This window comes from Octodon degus, unplaced genomic scaffold (genome assembly GCF_000260255.1).
Source record: "Octodon degus isolate 3935 unplaced genomic scaffold, OctDeg1.0 scaffold00144, whole genome shotgun sequence".
NCBI lineage: Eukaryota > Metazoa > Chordata > Mammalia > Rodentia > Octodontidae > Octodon > Octodon degus.
In genome coordinates this window covers 3,706,844-3,715,868 of record NW_004524720.1, presented here as the reverse complement: position 1 = coordinate 3,715,868, position 9,025 = coordinate 3,706,844, and the positions used below count along the sequence as shown (strand labels likewise).

The 9,025-nt window shown below is 44.7% G+C and overlaps 1 pseudogene; it reads left to right on the top strand.

Annotated features, from left to right (window-relative positions):
• The first annotated feature begins 5,340 nt into the window (after window positions 1-5,340).
• On the top strand, window positions 5,341-8,331 carry LOC101560140 (annotated as a pseudogene).
• The last annotated feature ends 694 nt before the right edge of the window (window positions 8,332-9,025 follow it).

Genomic DNA, 9,025 nt, shown 5'->3' with positions numbered 1-9,025 from the left:
GCATATTCTTATGACATGAATACTTTTACAATCTTGGTGGAACTTCTGGAATATATAACCTTTCTTAGTAAAAGGCAATTTTTTTTTTTTTTATGATTTCAGAGACCTCCAGAAAGCAGATAAAAAACTGTAGAAATTCTAACATAGTGGGCTGGGGAGATGGCTCACTAGAATAAGCACTTCCCTGGAAGTATAAGGGCCTGAGTTCAATCCCCAGTTCTGAAAAAAAAAAAAAAAAAGAAATTCTAACATAGTAAGTATGCAAATTCAAGTCATGATATCATATTGTTTTCTGACAGAATATTAGAGATGTGATATGATCTAACACCTTAGACAAGAGAGAAAATATGAATGTATTGAGTTTTCATTTTCAAGAATTTTTTAGGGAGGGCTACAAGAGATTAAATCCAGGGCCTTAGCCCTGAGCTACTTCCCAGCCGTTTAAAAAATTATTATCATTATTATTATTACTATAATTTTGTGTTTTTGAGACAAGGTATCAGTTCAGGCTGGCCTTGAATTCACTTTGTAGTCCAGATTGGTCTTGAACTCACAACAATTCTCCTGCCTCAGCCTCCTGAGTGCTGGGATTACACTTGTGAGCCACCATGCCCAGCCTTATTATTATTTTAATTGTTGAGGCAGGCTCTTGCTAAATTGCTACATTCCCCACACAGGGCTTGAATTTTCAGTCTTCCTGCCTCATTCTCCCAGTGATGAAATTATAGGTATGTGTTACCAGGCCTGACCCAAGAATTTTGTTTTGGTAAATTTGGAGACAAAAATCAATTACCTACAGGGCATGATGGTGCACACTTCTAATCCCTGTACTTGGTAGACCAAGGCAGGAGGATTGCTGTGAGTTCAACACTAGCCTGGGTTACAACATAAGTACAAGACCAGCCTGAACTGTGTAGTGAAACCCTGTCTCAAAAAGAAAGACAAAACAATCAAGTGATTTTATTTAGTTTTTTAAGTGATTTTATTTAGTTTATCACTTAAAATGGTAAGGGTATTTAAAGAAGGGAAAGGGCCAGCCAGATAGCTCAGTGGACTAAAGTACCTGCTTAGGCAGAGCGCATTGGTTGGGGTTGGATCCCTGGTGTGCCGTGTCGGCCCCGCCTCCAGGGTATCCTGAGACTGCAATTGACACTAGGTGTGGTGGTGCTCCTGTGTAATCCCAGTGCTTGGGAGGCTGAAAAGAGGAGGATCTCTAGGAGTTCAATCTACATAGTGAGCCCCTGTACACCCTGTACACCCTGCCCTAACTTCATTGTAAATAAAGTAGGGAGAACGGTATAATAAAGCTTCCTAGATTTATACCAGACTTAAAATTCAAAGCTATCAGGCTTTTGCCACTTTTGCATCACCTACTAATTGTTGTCTCATTTTTCATATGTTTGGAAGCAAAGCCCAATCATTGGGAAGTATTTCCTAATAACATTCTTCAGCTCAAACCTTTAAAAATTTAGAAATTCTCTTATGCAGCTATCAAATAGTCATCACAGCTAATATCAAGCATCATCTTCCCCTAATACTGAATCTAATGCCAAATCCATAATCACAGTTTCCTCTTTTAAAAATCTACTTTTTATAGTTTTCTCTGTTCAAATCAGAGCCCTGAATGGATACATAAATGCGTGCTTGAATATCCAAGCGAAAGACCGACCCTCCATCACCTGTGGCTGTTACGTCCTCTCGGTCTTAGAGCATTTAGCAGTAACTGCTTTCTGTTTCCTTTCTCCCTCCAGCTGCAAGGTTACTGAAAAAATTAGGTCAGGTGGCCGGTACAGATATTCCCTTGTGTAAAGGCAAAACTGGAATACAGTGTCATTGAAAGCAACTGGAACATTACCAAATAACTGAAGCCTTAAGAGACTGCATGGCTTCCAGTGAAATTAATCCTTAGAGTATTTATTTTGTTCTAATTTACAAAAGAAATAAAATGAAAGAGACTCCTTGTGCATTTGCCAAATTCATCCCTTTTTTCCCGTACACTATAGTGAGTTTTGCCCTCGATGCGCAGTTTCCTGACATCAGAAGGTAACTCTTCCTCATCAGCAGGTTGGGGCTGTCGCGCTGAGAGTGGGAACCAGCCTCGATCTGTCACTCTTGATTCCTTTTTTCTTTTTTTGGTGGTACCAGGTTCCTTATTGTTTTTGTGAATAATAACAACTCATTTCTTCAACCTGGACCTCAAGTTACAAGAGCTTTTCCTGTATTAACATCATTAAATCATCATCAACTCCATTTTATAAAAAGATTTAAACCCAGATTTGCAGCTGAAAGCTCATACTCTTGTGGTTATTATCTTTGCTGTTTTTGCTGTTATCGTGTGTGTGTGTGTGTGTGTGTGTGTGTGTGTGTGTGTGTGTGTTTCCAGTTTGTTTCCTGTTGTTTTGTCAGTGGTCTCCTTCCCTATCCACTGGCCCAGTAGCCCACCGCTGCCCGCCCGCCTCATTGTTTTTTCTCACATTGCTTTGTTTGCTGCCCCTTAGCCTGGGCACAGCTGCTCTCCAGGCTGGCGTTTTCCTTCTTCGAGCTCTGAGCTCCACACCACCACTTGGGCAGTGACCTGGTGTCCTCTGTGCGTCCTGCCCCACAGGCCTGATGCCCAGTGCCTCAGGCACTCCCTGCTCAGGTCGTGGAAAGGACCAGTCCTGCACACTTGTCATTGTTCTAGAACTGCGCACTGGGTGAGCACATTGATTTTTTTTCTGTTCACATAACTGATCAGTTTGGACCTATCTGACTCACATCTTTTGTCTCCACCAGGTTATTTCAGTGTGAGATGTCATCTGGAATATTTCTTAGGTACTTCATTCCTTTTTTAAAAAAAAAAATTATTTATTTAGTACGGGATCTTGCTCCGCAGCCTGGACTCATAGTGATCCTCCTGTCTCAGCCTCCTCAGTGCTGGGATTACAAGCATGTGCCACCGTGCCCAGTTTCAGCGTCCAGAATGGCATGTGGTAAGCCCGACATGTGGTACCCAGGATTGAAATCAGGTCCTTGTGGACTTTGGTCCTTGCGCTGGCCAGGCAGGTGCTTCGGTCACTGAGCTATCTCCTGGCCCCGGGTGCTTCATTCTTGACAGAGATATTGTGTTCTTGATGCTTTGAGTGCTTCATGTCACGGCTGAAAGAGTAAAAATGCTTAGGTCCAAATTTGCCTTTATTTGGTATAAATAATATCTGAAAAGGTTCTGTATTTTCTTTGTTTTTTGCAGTGCTGGGGATGCAAAGTTTTAACACTTGATACTGGATACACTGACATGAGCTTAACTTTGGTGGAGTGTGGACTCAGACGCGCTTGCTCTGCGTTGTCAGCACACCTCGGGTACCACGTTCACGAGGCCTCCTCTCGCTCTCTCTCAGGGTGAGAGTTGTCAGGTACAACTCAGCCCCATCTGACCTTGCTTGTTGTGTCCTGCTGGTGCTGCCACTGGGACTTGTGCCAGAGCCCGTGAGATTTCAAGAGCCAAGGATGCCTCCTGTCTGTGCGTGGCCCGATGGTTACATGGTCCAGGAGCCTGTGGGTGAGCCCCAGCAGTGCCTACAAGCATCTTCATGAGGCAGCATCCCATTCTGGGGGTCTCACCAGTGTGCAGGCTACGAAGACAGATAATTCTTTCTATGGCTAATAGCACTGTTAATAAGCAGGGCACTGAAGTGGCATTTTCCCAACTTAATGACTGAGAATGGCAGGGACAGTTACCATTTGGAGCCCCGTGGACATCTTGACCACGTACACAGCGGCCTTCCTTGAGTGGGGCAGTGCATGCCTATGTTGCTTATTATTAGTGGTGGTCCAGGGTCACCCACGCTGGGGCAAAACAGAACAGCAGGCTGCGAGTCCAGAACTGGCACGGCTCTCAACTTGGGCCAGTCTTGCCACTCACCCCTTACAATGCATCCTAGAGGGCCTCTGGCAGTTCTGTGTTGAAGTACACACGTGGGATGTCTGAGCACCAGACAAATACCTAAGCAATGACAAAAATAGCACAGTGAGACCCTGGAGTTCTGGGATATGTCTCCCCATGCACTGATGAGCCAAAGTGGTACAGGGTAGGGACAACACAAGCCCAGACGAGACTCAACTCTGTACCTGAGGTACCCACCCACCTATCTACCTCTTCCAGTTCTGCGCCAGCCTTTCTGTGCACGCATCTGGTGTAGGCCTCCTAAGTAGTTCCTAATTCTTCCAGGGTCACAATGTCCCAAGCAATGATGCACTGAACAGTCTACCTACATTATTTGGGCTAGTAGTTAGCAGTCCTTAATGAAACCAGAACAGAAATTCACAGTGGCATTTAAGAAAATCTCTAACAGTTTAATGTTGATAAGATGCTTTCATTGTATTTTGCAAAAGAACTGGTCTATGGTATTTTGGAAATAATGAAGAAGGAAGGAAAGAAAGGAGGGAGGGACAGCAAAACCCCATCTTATGCCCTTGACACCCCGAGGTACCATTTGATGAGGTTAGGTGTGGAAACAGAGGTCCATCTTGTCCTGGTGGTTCCAAGCCTGTGCAACTGTCACCTCCTTATCTGTCCATGGTTGTGACAGCACTCCAGTGACAACTTCTCATAATTTTTTTTTTTTTTTTTGGTCTCCTTTTCAGCCTGGGCAGAGCTGGCACAGCATGTGCTACTGGGGATGGAACTACGGTCCCTGCGGTTGCCTAAACTTGCCTAAGCAGGCGCTTTAGACCCCTGAGCTATCTCACCAGCCCCCTTCTCATCATTCTTGAGGAACTTACAAACTCAAACTTACTTCGGAATTTGGGGCAGTGAATTAAAGAGCAGAAAACAAACTTCAGAAGTTGAGGCACTGAAATAAGAAGAGAGTTCACAGCAAAGCCAACTGCTCGTTCCTGTGCAGTCACCATCACTGTCATCTTTGCCATTTTCATTGACATGAATTGAGAGCCACAGGACAGGAACTGGTTTAGCATAGGTTCCTCTGCAGTCCGCAGCATGAGTCAGTGAGGTGGCTGCTACTGACTAGGCAACAGCAGGGCCAGCACAAAGGCCAAGGAGGTGTGTGACGCCAGAGCTGGGCAGTGGTCTCCTGCTGCCTTTCCCACCTGTAACCCAGGGCCGTCCCCGAGGTCCCGGGAGGCACTGCTGCTGACTGGTTAATAAGCAAGCTCTGGGGAGCAGACGGGCTGCTTTCAGCTTGGTTTGGGCGCTGGCCTTTCCTGGACATGTTACTTAACCTCTCTGTACTTTATCACAGATGTAAAACGGAGGAAACAAGTTTCACCTCTGAGGCTTATGATAAAGATTACACTAAAAATGCATCCTAGTGGTCCGGTTTTCTACTCTCTAGCTCAGCGATGGAGGCCAGTTGCAACTTAGAAACGGAGGCTGAGGATTTAAGTGGCAGAGCACTGACAATTGATTCCGTAATGAACAAAGTGAGGGATATTACAGATAAATTTAAAAATGAAGATCTCGCTGATGAGCTAAGCTTGAATACAGTCTCTGCCCTACAACAGATAACTTGGGAGCTGTTAATCAAATTATGGTGATGGCGAGCAACCAGGTGGACTGGTTGAATTTCTTACTCAAACTAGAGAAAAAACGGTGGCTCCCAACTCATACTCTTTTAAATAAACTAGTTGGTCATTATAGTCAAGCAATTGAAGCACTTCCTCCTGATAAATATGGCCAACATGAGAGCTTTGCTCAAGTTCAAGTGAGATTTGCTGAATTAAAAGCTACTCAAGTGCAGGGGCCAGAGGTTCGATCCCCGGGCCTGCCGTGCTGCCCCCCCCATGCCGAGTCGGCAACTGAGACCCTTCCCTAAAATACAAGAACAACAACAACAACAACAACAAAAACTACTCAAGAGTCAAATGACGCAGGTGACTACTCTCAAATGGCCAGAGCAGAGGGCAAGAAACTAGCTTTTGTGCATGTGTTCTTCACACAATTGGAGCTGTCTTAAGGTGATTTCAAAACAAGCAAACAACTTCTCTGTAAAGCTGTGAGTAGCGGAGCAGTATCCCTAGAAATAGTGTAAATTACCCTGCATCATTAAAGCTCCCCAAGGCAGCTGCTTTCAGAGGTGGGAAAGAAGAGTCTATCAGCATCTACAATATTAACTGCCCCCAATCCTTCTCCAGCTCACGTGGACCTTTCCAAAATAGAGGCATCAGCCGTGATTCTGGAGGGCCAGGCACAAAAGCCAGGTTTTTATATGGGAGGAATGGGGCCTGACAAAGTGCAGAGGTAGCTCTTTGAAGTCCCTTGGAGCCAGCTAACACAACTAAATGGTCTTGCCCATTTGGAAGTGTCCCAGTTAACCTTCAAAGTTGTCCAGACTGCCAAGTGAAGGCAAACGGGTCAGTTATGCCAAGTTTTACAAAAGGCAGATCTCTGGATCAGAATGTTGAAATGGATTATCCCTGCATCTGAACCACATGGAAATAATTCATGTGAATCAAGAAATTTAAAGTGTTAAAATTATCCATTCTAGGGCTGGCTAGATAGCTCAGTGGACTAATGCACCTGCTTAGGCAGACACAGGGGCCAGGGGTTCAATCCCTGGTGTGCAGTGCTGCTCACTGCTGAGACTGGGCTTGGTGGTGCACATCTGTAATCCCAGTGCTTGGGAAGCTGAAAAAAGAGGATCACTATGAGTCCAATCTGTGTAGTGAGACCCAGTAGACCCTGCACTAAGTATATTAAAAAAAAAAATACATTCTAAGGAACCTCTGGTGTCAGATGAAAGGAGTTTTTGAACTTAATATTGATTCAGTAACTCTGAAGAATACAGGAGAATCAAGTCTACTAACTTAAAAGAAACTAAGGAGCATTGAGAACCAAAGGTACCAGAAAGCACCCAGAAACAGTAGCAATCTAAGGAAAAGTCAGAATATCTAAACCAGAATCCCACTGCACTTTCAAATCACTGGCATACTGCAAAAATAAACCCAGAGGTTGATACAGAGCAGAAAACACCACTGTTGAGCAACCTGTTTTTCAGTTTCAAAGCAGTCGCCATCCTTATCAGTGCCTAAACAAACTGGGTTAAAATCCGTTTGTCAGACACCAGATAGCAATTCCCTGGGTGATGACACGAGCTGGTTTAGAACCTCAGTAGCTGGAGGACTGTGCCCAGTGTGTGTGCCCACCATCCCCGATCGCCCACTGCTAGCAGCAGCAGCAAGTTCCTGCTGCTCCTCGGCAGAACCTACAGATTGCAACATCCTCAACTGCGTGCATTTCAGTGAAAGGGAAAATTTGCTCTACATAAAAGCAGACAGGTAGTGGAGGTTCAAGTAAGGCATTTTAGGTCTTGAATGAAAAGAAACAGATATATGCTATAAAATACATGAACTTAGAAGAAGCAGATAACCAAACTATTGAAAATTATCAGAATGAAACAGCTTCCTTGAATAAACTACAATACAACAATAAGATCATCTAGCTTATAATTATGAAATAACAAACCAGCACATCTACATGGTAACAGAATGTGGAAATATTGATTTTTTATTTTATTTCTTTTTTGTCTTTTTGAGACAGAGTCTCACTATGCAGTTTAGGCTGGCCTTGAGCTCACTTGGTAGCCCAGGCTGGTCTCAAATTCACATTGAGCCTCCTGCCTCAGCCTCCAGAGTGCTGGGATTATAGGTGTCTGCCACCACGTCTGGTGATTGATCTTAACGATTGGTTTAAGAAGAAAAAGTCAATCAATACATAGGAACATAAGAGTTAGTGCAGCACACACAATCCATCAACATGGCATTTCTCATAGTGGTCTGAAGCCTGCTAACTTCCTAATAGTTGATGGAATGCTGAAGCGCATTGATTTTTGCATTGAAAATCAAATGCAACCTGGTGCAACAAGCACTATGGATTCTCAGCTTGGCCCAGTTAATTACATGCCACCAGAAGCAATCTGAGCAATGTCTTCCTAAAGAGAAAGTGGGAAACCCAAGTCCAAGAGAAGCCCTAAAGAGGTGTTAGGTCCTTAGGATGCGTTTTGCACTGTTTGACTTCCGGAAAACACGTTTCAGCATACCGTGAATCAGATTTCTAAGTTCCATGCTATAAGTGACCCTAATCATGAAATTGAATTCCCTGATATTCTAGAGAAAGATCTTCATGATTTTTAAAATGTTGTTTAATGAGGGACCTTAAACAGAGGATCTTTGTTCCTGAGCTCCTGGCACACCCATATGTTCAAATTCAAACTTATCCAGGTAACCAAATGGCTAAGGGAACCACTCATGAAATGAAATATTTGGGGCCAGCTGGTGGGTCTGAATTCTCCTAACTCCATCTTAAAAGTTGCTAAAACTTTATATGATCAGTAGTGATCAAAGTCATGATTCTTCATCATCCAAGACTTCTGAAAAAAATGATGCACAGGTACTCCTAAATCTATATGTAAGACTGCTATACTCTCCAGTCTCTGTGGAAATCTACTCCTGAAAACAACTTCATTCAAAAGTATTATCAGGGGAGAGCTTCCGGCTACCCTGCGCCGGCGGGACCTACTACTGGTCCCAGCCCAGGCACAACGTGGGTGAGACCCTCTTACAGCCCCTTGAAACACCCCCCACCACTCCGCAGCACCTCCCCCACCCTGCCCACTGAGTAGGAATTTCTGCTGCATTCCGGGAACCCCCAGACCCAGTCCTAGCCCAGGCCCGGTGAGTGTGTGGGACAGCTGCCTCTCCCTGCTACTCCACCTTGTCCCCTCCAGGCTCAGCTCAGGTCTGGCATACAGGCCTGGAGTGAAACCCTGCAGCAGCAATCCCTGCAGAAAGTGTAGAGGATAGAACCACCCAGCTAGTCCAGGAGCAGAAAATCCTGCCAGAGGGGCACAACAGGTTCACCTCCAAGGGCAGCATCAGGAAGGAGCTGAGCACAGCAGCTAGACCCAAGCCAGGCACAGCTGGATAAATCCAAACTTTGTAGATCTGCACCTGAACTTCAGTACGTGCGAAGGCTATAACTGCAACAAAGATCTACAACAGAGGTCAGAAGACAGTGCTACACAAAATG